Here is a 9,858-nt window from a genome sequence, read left to right on the forward strand (position 1 = left end):
AAAATTACCACTCTTTTCAACTGAGCATGCAGATAATTAAAATAAGGGTGCAATGCGTGCTTTTGCACCCCTGTAAAACCGGGCCTGCTGTGGATGTATAAACACCATGAACAGTGATATTCCTGACCTGAGAGTTAGCGGTGTGCTGCAGGGTGTACAGTCATCAGAAGCAGGAGAGATTCAAAGAAGAAGAATATTCGCCAGAGTGACGTGGGTCTGAGTGAGAAGAAGAATATTCCCCAACTGTGAGAGGCAGCAATGTGCCGCAAGGCATCCACTCTGCCGGAAAGCCATTAGAAGAAGGAGCTCCCATTTATATCACATTCAAGACATTTTTTCTGACCCCCGGAATAGTTGCGTTCACGCCGTTTTTAACTCAGAGACCGTCGGAGTTACAAAAACATACACAGCTAGCTAATTTCATTTGTAAAGTAGCTGTTGAATTCAACACTATAATCAGAGCGAAATCTAAACAATATAATTACATATTGCATAATTACACCTCAAATTAGGTCAACAAACACTTTGATGATGTCAAATCGGAGCTCAAAATTATATCCGAATTTCCGACCTGTAATTCGATCTCAGTGACCGTTCAATTCATTTTTTACAGGTCGGAGCCCATTTTTTCCTGCGTTCCGAGTTGTCATGAACGCGGTAGAATGTAGAAGGTAGAAATGTAGTCTTCTGTGATGTTTTATGGCAGTTGGCATCCTTTATGTTGCATTACCGCCTCCTTCTGGATTTATCGTGCATTCCTTTATAACTGGTAACTGGTAATCTTACGGTTCAAAGTTCACCTCAAAAATCCAAGATGGCTGCTCCGCGCAACAATAGTAGTTATAATCATATAAATGCTATTTAGCACTTCTGTCTTGTTTGTGTCTCATTAAATCAGCTGTACACACAGCACGGCCTACTTCTATCTGTGTGGACATGAGGCTGCAGTGTTTGTATGCGCAAAATGCCACGAAAAGCCTTGTTATCAACTGTTATTGCTAACAATGGCTAGCCTGGCTAGCGAGTGGATCTGACCAGTGAACAGTGAACTTCCCAGCTCAACTTTTCTGCAAATGGAATGCTAACAAAACGGATGTGACGTCATTTAGCCTCCACACCCCAGTTATTTTGCGATAAAGGAACGCACGATTATCCATCCAGTTTCCCTACATTTTGTGTGATCTTATCACCATCTCAAACTTATAGAATGGTCACTGTGAACTGTGAAGGTCCCTTCTTCTGTGGTGTTTTTTGGCAGTTGGCATCCTTTATGTTACATTACCGCCTCCTCCATCCACTGTTTCCCTACATTCTGTCCTGGTCCCTCTCTAGGGTGGCCTTCATCATAGACCTTATATCTGCTGATGCTGGCATATACATTGTGACATCATCAGTGATGTCATAAACCCTCCCCGGCTCGGGATATATATATAAAAAGGGTAGCAGGTTGGGAAGCACAGACACAGCAACAGGGGATTCTGAAGCTCTATTTAGGATTAGAGACATTTTGAATACGGCATGAGTAGGACAACTAGATACATGAACATCTTCAGAATAGTGATGGGTGGGCAGCCAGCCTGGCCACAGACGTCCGGAGCGGAGACGATCCAGAAGTTGTGTAACCGGGTGGCCTCTTCTACACTACTGGAGGACCGCAGGGACGCTGTCTGGGCTCTCAAGTCCCTCTCTAAGAAATATCGTATTGAAGTTGGCACACAGGCAACGGATCACTTGCTTACCATATTGCAAACTGACAGGTCTGACTCTGAAATCCTCAGCTACGCTTTGTACACACTGTACAACATCATCTGCAATGACGAGGAGGAAGATGAGAACGCCCAGATGCAAGCAGATAACCTGGTTGCGCAGTTTACAGACAAGTTCGTCCAGGACTCTGAGAATGTGACGCTGCTGCTCACTCTGATGGATGAGTTTGACTTCCATGTGCGGTGGCCTGCTATGAAGTTGTTGACTGCCCTCCTGAAGAACCAGTGTGCCCATTTCCAGGGTGTCATTCTAGTCAGCCCTATGGCTGTATCCAAGCTGAAGGACCTATTGGCAGACTCTAGAGAAGTAATTCGCAATGATGGCTTGCTGTTGCTGCAGCAGCTGACCAAAGGCAATGCAACCATTCAGAAAGTTGTGGCATTTGATAATGCATTTGAGCATATCCTAGATATCATCACAGAAGAGGGCAGCAGTGACGGAGGTATTGTGGTGGAGGACTGTCTGCTGCTGCTGCTCAACCTACTCAAGAACAACAGGTCCAACCAGAACTTATTCAAGGAGGGCTCCTACATCCAGAGAATGAAGCCCTGGTTCGAGGTTGGCAACGATAACCCCGAATGGTCCGCCCAGAAGGTCATCAACCTGTACCTCATGCTGCAGTTGGTGCGAGTCATGGTCTCCCCAGTTAATTCTGGAGCCAGCTGTCAGAAGTCCATGTACCAGTGTGGCTCGCTGCAGCAGCTATGTACCATCCTCACAGCCACTGGCGCGGAGACCATCAACACTGTATCAGAGGTTATCCGTGGCTCACAGGGCAATCAGGACTACTTTGCTTCTGTCAATGCAAACCCACCAAGTTGTTCAGAGAATCCCTTAAATAGGAGGAGAGCAACAAAATACAATCTGAAAATGGCCATTGTGGTGCTGCTCGTGTCCATGGTCATGGTTTATGACCTCACTACTGTCTGGGACATCATCAGTGATTTCTTTTGTTCTTTCGTTCGGGGTAGTCATGACATCATCCCCGATGACATCATGGTTCATGACCTCACTGTCTGGGACATCATCAGTGATTTCTTTTGTTCTTTCGTTCGGGTGTAAGTTTAAACACGCAAGACGCAACCTCCGCCCAGTGGTGCTGGAAGTGCTGTTAGGTAGGGGGTGCTGTAAGGAATGGACTCTCGGTGCTGCACAGCGGCGAAGAAAATTTGACGTTTTTTGGACTTTCATCCATATTTAGAAGAATATTTAATTTTAAATTAACATTAGGATTATACTGTTGTGATACCATTATTCAGTATCTTCTCCTTTTCTCACTCACTTTCATGTAAGCACCTGCTCTCCCTTTAGTCGTTTTACACCACAACAGACAGCAACACAGGCATAAACACTGAACTTATTATTATTATTATGGAAAACCAGATTATGATGAAAATCAAACACTTTTGAAGAGAGAGCGTATGAAATAAGATTAGAGCTGGGAAGCACAAACTGTTTTTAATGCATTTTGTTGCTGTTATAAACACAAGACAGCCAAATCCAACAATTTCAAAAATCCCATCTCTTGCCACCAGGGGGTACTGCAGCGCCCTCAGCACCCACCTTCCAGCTCCCTTGCCTCCGCCCCAACATATTTGTGTTCACGCTGCACTTCCCGCTCGGGGGAAAAACCAAACACAGGCTATAGGTTGCTAAAGCAACCAGTGTTCAGTTAGCATTGTAGCTATCTAAAAGCTAATAAAACTATGCTAACCAAACATGCTGAATTTCACATATTGCTCTAATCAGAACGAAACATAGATGACACAAACACAATAATGTTAACATTACATAATTAAGACGTCAAATTTTGTGTTGAAATGTCAACAAACGTCTTTATAATAATTCTGTGATTACCATTAACGATACAAGTCACCATTTCCATGTGATGTCAACTCGGACAAAGCAGAGCGCTGGATGATACCCGAATTTCCAATGTGTAATTCCGACCTGGACGACCGTTCAATTCACTTTTTACAAGTCGGAACCCATTTTTTCCAGCGGTCTGAGTTGTCATGAACGCGTTATTTGTGGGCATGACATCACCAGTAGGTATGGCATCATAAGTCGGGGGCGTTTGCATGCTCAGTTGATGGATTGTGTTTGTTTACTAATATGACAGCAGTGTTAGGAGGGTTACTTTTAAAATGTATTCCACGACTACAGAATACAATACATGCCCTAAAATGTATTCCATTAGAATAATAAATAACCTATTCCGAATACTTTTGGAATCCACCAGAGAACAAAACCTTTAGTTTTGCTTTACCCCTTTAATTTCCACAGCAGGTAACCACAGAAAACAGCATCAAGTTGATGTAAAAAAAAATTGAGTAAAAGACACAAACATTAAAATATAGCAAAGTAGATTTACGCTTCACCACAACACAAACTCAATCTGAAGATAAAGATGGCAAAATATTATCTGAAGACTCTTTTTACGGCTCCCAGTCCCAGACATAGGTGTTTTTCTGTTTGTTTGTTTGTTTGTTTGTTTGTTTGCTTGCTTGTTTTAGATTAAAGCATTAGGCTTGTACATGTACATTACATGTCAGGAGGCACTGCGCGTGCATAGCTTGCATACTTCATATGAATTTTAAAGCAAATAAAACAAAACAAACAAATGAAAGCATTCCCTTCAAGTATTATATTTTAAAAGAAAGTAACTGTATTCAGAATACCACCAATTTAAATTGTAACTATTGGAATACAGTTACTCATATTTTGTATTTTGAATACTGCATTCTGAATACATTCAGTTACTCCCTAACCTTGGACATCAGTCACCACTGACCAACCAACACTCGACAATGATGACAATGATGTCATCGCAATGGGCACCAATCAACGCTTGAGGCTGGGGCATGACACCAGTCACCCACAGGACACACATACATACAGACGGTGCTTTAAGGGGCCCCACAGGACATTGTGGGGCTGAGGCCCACAGGAGAGACAGTCCATGCCATAACGGACGGAAGGACGGTCCGTGCCATAACGGACGGAAGGATGGTCCGTGCCATAACGGAAGGGCACAAAGTCAGTTATAGAAGCAGCTGCACCGCCTAAAAACTAGGCAAACCCTATAGTAGTATGCCAGGCAGCATGTGTTATACTACTTATAGCTTGAGTAGAGTGGGATTTATGACATCACTACTCATGAAATGGATGTAGGACTTATGACATCATTGATGTTTTGGTCTCTGATCTCTGATGATGGTGACATCATTGAATACTTGCTCAGGGTTGTGAGTCAGTCAGTCAGTCAGACAGACCACCAGTGGTCCGCGGACCACAGTTTGGGAACCAATGATCTATGACATCACATAATAGTGACCTGGCCACCAGGCCGAGTCATCTAAAACTGTATGACATCATCAGTGACCTGGACACTTTTGTTCTTTCTTTTGTGGGGACGCTGCATTCCAGACAACTCGGAGGTGAGAATTTGCCAGTTGAAAAGTCCCACGTCCGCCCCCCAAAGCCTGCCAGCTGCACAAGGCTGTTGTGTGTTGGGTGACGTCAGACAACTCATTCTCTGTGAAGTCTGGATAGATTTCTTCCCCAGAGTTTACAAGTGGGAACTCCGACTTTGAGTGACGTTCCAGTGCACTTTTTCTAGTACATGTGAGTAGGTCAGACAAAACTCAATGTCTGTGTTGTCTGGAATGCAGCAATAGAACTGTATGACATCATCAGTGATTTATGACATAATCACTGCAGCGTGTTGGTCTACTTTCGGGGGGACGTACATAAAGACAGACATACATTACAGACTCTTAGATGCCTTGGTCCGTATTGAACCAGGCTGTAAAACATGTTTATTTTCTGCTGTAAAATTGGGCATCTTAGCATGGGGATCAATGGGGAATGTTAGAAAGGTTCAAGTTACGTTTATTAGTATTGGGTAATTGTAGAATGGTCACTGTGAACTGTGATGGTCCTTGGTGCTGTTGTGAACAGTGCATCATCAGTGATGTCATAACCATCACTGATGATGTCATAGACCTGCTATGCTAATGAGTTCATGGACATTGTGACATCATCAATGATGTCATAAACCCTGCCCGGTTGGGGATAGTGGTGGGAGGTTGGGTACTCCCTCAGAGGCTGAAGATCAAAGGGGCGTGAACGCCAGCTAAATAACAACGAATTAACCTAGTCTTTTACAGTCCCTTCAGAATATTTTGACCTCCCACCACTTATATATACTAACGTTAGTGTATCGCTCATTTACTCACTCACTGAGTTCATGCCCTCACAATCGTGAAGTTCCGGGTACGTTTCGGGGAGGTTGTATACATTGTACAAATCAATATTGCACACCGTTTTTCATTTTCCACATTCACCACACAGCAACAGGGGAGTCTGAAGCAATCTTTAGGACGAGACCAATTTTGAATACGGCATCAATAGGACAACTAGATACATGAACATCTTCAGAGTAGTGATGGGTGGGCAGCCGGCCGGGCCACAGACGTCCGGAGCGGAGACGATCCAGAAGTTGTGTAACCGGGTGGCCTCTTCTACACTACTGGAGGACCGCAGGGACGCTGTCCGGGCTCTCAAGTCCCTCTCTAAGAAATATCGTATCGAAGTTGGCACACAGGCAATGGATCACTTGCTTACCATATTGCAAACTGACAGGTCTGACTCTGAAATCGTCGGCTACACCTTGGACACACTGTACAACATCATCTGCAACGAGGAGGAGGAAGAGCAAGATGAGAATCCCGAGAAGCAAGCAGATGACCTGGGTGGCCAGTTTAGAGACAAGTTCGTCCAGGACTCAGAAAATGTGACGCTGCTGCTCACTCTGTTGGAGGAGCTTGACTTCCATGTGCGGTGGCCTGCTGTGAAGTTGTTGACTGCCCTCCTGAAGAACCATTGTGCCCATGTCCAGGGTGTCATTCTAGTCAGCCCTATGGGTGTATCCAAGCTGATGGACCTATTGGCAGACTCTAGAGAAGTAATTCGCAATGACGGCTTGCTGTTGCTGCAGCAGCTGACCAAAGGCAATGCAACCATTCAGAAAGTTGTGGCATTTGATAATGCATTCGAGCGTATCCTAGATATCATCACAGAAGAGGGCAGCACTGAAGGAAGTATTGTGGTGGAGGACTGCCTGCTGCTGCTGCTCAACCTGCTGAAGAACAACAGCTCCAACCAGAACTTCTTCAATGAGGGCTCCTACATCCAGAGAATGAAGCCCTGGTTCAAGGTTGGTGATGGTAACTCTGGCTGGTCCGCCCAGAAGGTCACCAACCTGTACCTCATGCTGCAGTTGATGCGAGTCATGGTCTCCCCAGTGAATTCTCCTGGAGCCACCTCCAGCTGTCAGAAGTCCATGTACCAATGTGGCTTGCTGCAGCAGCTATGTACCATCCTCATGGCTACTGGCATGCCTGCTGACATCCTCACTGAGAGCATCAACACTGTATCAGAGGTTATCCGTGGCTCACAGGTCAATCAGGACTACTATGCTTCTGTCAATGCACCTTCAAATCCCCCAAGTTGTTCAGAGAATCCCTTAAATTGGAGTAGAGCGACAACATACAAGCTGAGACCAGCCATCATGGTGCTGCTCATGTCCATGGTCAATGAGAGCCAACCATTTGTGCTTCGCTGTGCAGTTCTCTACTGCTTCCAGTGTTTCCTCTACAAGAACCAGAAAGGCCAGGCGGAGATAATGGCTACACTGCTGCCCTCCACCATCGATGGTTTTTCGATTATGGCAAATATCGAAATGCTGACCTTTTCAACGGCAAGCTCCTCAAATGGACCAGATGACGCTGCGACATATGGAGGCAGGAGTCACCGATTAATGCCAGAGGAGACAGACCAGCAGAGTTCTGTGGGCCAGCTGCTGTGCGGGGTCTGCCTGTTCTCGGCAGACTCCCTGTCCAACTGGTGTGCCGCTATGGCCTTGGCGCACACCCTGCAGGACAACCTCACCCAGAAGGAGCAGCTGTTGAAGGTGCAGCTGGCCACCTGCCTGGGGAAGCCCCCCGTGTCTCTGCTGCAACAATGCACCAACATCCTCTCCCAGAGCAGCAAAGTGCAGACCAGGGTGGGCCTCCTCATCCTGCTGTGTACATGGATCAGCAAGTGTCCTATTGCTGTCACACACTTTCTACATAATCAGGACAACATTCCTTTCCTGACAGGTCAGGTCTCAGAGAACCTGGGAGAGGATGAGCGAATGGTGCAGGGCCTGTGTGCCCTGCTCCTCGGCATCTGCCTCTACTACAATGACAACTCAGTGGAGAACTACACCAAAGAGAAGCTGAAGCAGCTGATTGAGAAGCGCATTGGGAAGGAGAACTTTGCAGAGAAGTTAGGGTTCATCACCAAGCACGAGCTGTACTCCCGCGCCGCCCATAAACCGCAGCCCGTCTCCCCCTCTCCAGAGCACATGCTCTTCGACCACGAGTTCACCAAGCTGGTCAAACAGCTGGAGGGTGCGATAATGGAAGCGGTACACAAGTCCAACGAGGAGGAGAAGGAGGAGGAGGAGGTGAAGAAGACGTTGGCGCAGCATGGCAGCATTGTGACTCAGTACAAAGCTCAGATCCAGGAGCTGAAAGAGCAGAATGAACAGATGCAGAGCACAATCACCCAGCAGCTGGCCCAGATCCAGCAGCACAAAGACCAGTACAACATCCTCAAGCTGAGATTAGGTAAGGATAACCAGAGTCAGGTCAACAACACCCGTGTAAATGAGCTTCAGACAGAGGAGTTCACACAGCTTCGAGAGGAGGTGGAGGAGCTGCGCAAGCAACACACACTCGTCCAGACGCTGCTCGGTGACAAAGACATCAACACCCTGGGTTCGGAGGCAGCGCCGACAGCAGAAGGTACAGCAGGAGGGTCGGACAACACAGAACTACTGAAGGAGCTGGAGGCACTGAGAAGTCAGGTCCGGTCCCAGTTGACAGAGATAAACCGACTGCAGACAGAGAGACAAGAACTGCTCACGAGAGCTGAAGCTGGGTCCTTGGTTGCGGCCCCCGGCAGTGAAGGATCAACAGACACAGCCAAGTTGGCAGAACTAGAGAGCAGGCTTGCAGCAAAGACGACAGGCAGACTCCAGGAGGATGCAGGGAGCCTGTCGGAGGGCCTGCTGATGCTGCTAACAGACCAGGACCAGAACATCCACAGCCTCAAACAGAGACTCAAAGACTTGGGAGTAGGGATGTCAGTTTCGGTTAATTTTGCTTTCGATTAGCCGAAACCCATTACGGTAACTAACCAGTTAATTTTTTTCCCCAATATTTTATTTTTCAATTTTCAGAACAAACAAAAACAAAACAAACTCAGACATAAACATACAAAAAAAGGGGATGCTGTACATAAAATCCTGTGCAAGGAGTCCATGAGAGGTTAGCGGGGCGAGTTATTTGTCGTTTCTAACCTCATCAAAGTAGGCCAGGAACGGGTCCCAAATAATTGAGAACTTCCTAAGTGAGTTAGTCCTCAGGAACCTGAGTCTCTCCATACACACAACCGAAACCATGTCCGCCAGCCACACCTGAAAAGAAGGTGGAGAGTGGGACTGCCATTCCTTCAAAATTAGTCTCTTTGCGACAGTTGTCCCCTGCGTCAGAGATTGCTGCACAGCCGTAGGGAGGAGCAGAAACGATTCAGAACAGCCGAAGATGGCAAGTTCCGCCTCTAGTTGAAGGGTTATTTTATAAGCCTTAGAGTACCAGTCAAATATCTTGGCCCAGAATCCGGATAGAGAAGAGCAAAACCAAAAAGCGTGTGACTGTGTACCCTCTGACCCTTGACACCTATCACATAGTGGTGAGACAGAAGGGTAGATCCTGTGCAACCTAGACTTGGAATAGTGAAGTCGGTGAGTGACTTTAAACTGGATCAGCTGGTGTCTGGTGTTGATTGAGCAGAGTTGGACCACAGACAGAGACTCCTGTCCCATATAATTTCAGACATTTCAACACCAAGTTACTAACCAGTAAATCTTTTATGGGGGAGAGAAGTATTTGCCCGTGCATGCCAAAACTGGCACGGGCGGGCAAAGTGCTTTTTATTTTTTACAAGCGCTCCCTATCTTACAGACAGTCCCTGGCT

At 46.3% G+C, this 9,858-nt stretch overlaps 1 pseudogene across 1 annotated transcript; it reads left to right on the forward strand.

Annotated features, from left to right (window-relative positions):
* The first annotated feature begins 6,196 nt into the window (after window positions 1–6,196).
* Window positions 6,197–9,577, forward strand: LOC310772965 (general vesicular transport factor p115 pseudogene; annotated as a pseudogene). The gene is made up of 3 exons: window positions 6,197–7,487; window positions 7,608–8,956; window positions 9,572–9,577. The product of its transcript is annotated as a general vesicular transport factor p115 pseudogene (transcript).
* The last annotated feature ends 281 nt before the right edge of the window (window positions 9,578–9,858 follow it).

The sequence above is a fragment of the Poromitra crassiceps genome (genome assembly GCF_964638095.1).
Source record: "Poromitra crassiceps genome assembly, chromosome: 3".
NCBI classification, from domain to species: domain Eukaryota; kingdom Metazoa; phylum Chordata; class Actinopteri; order Beryciformes; family Melamphaidae; genus Poromitra; species Poromitra crassiceps.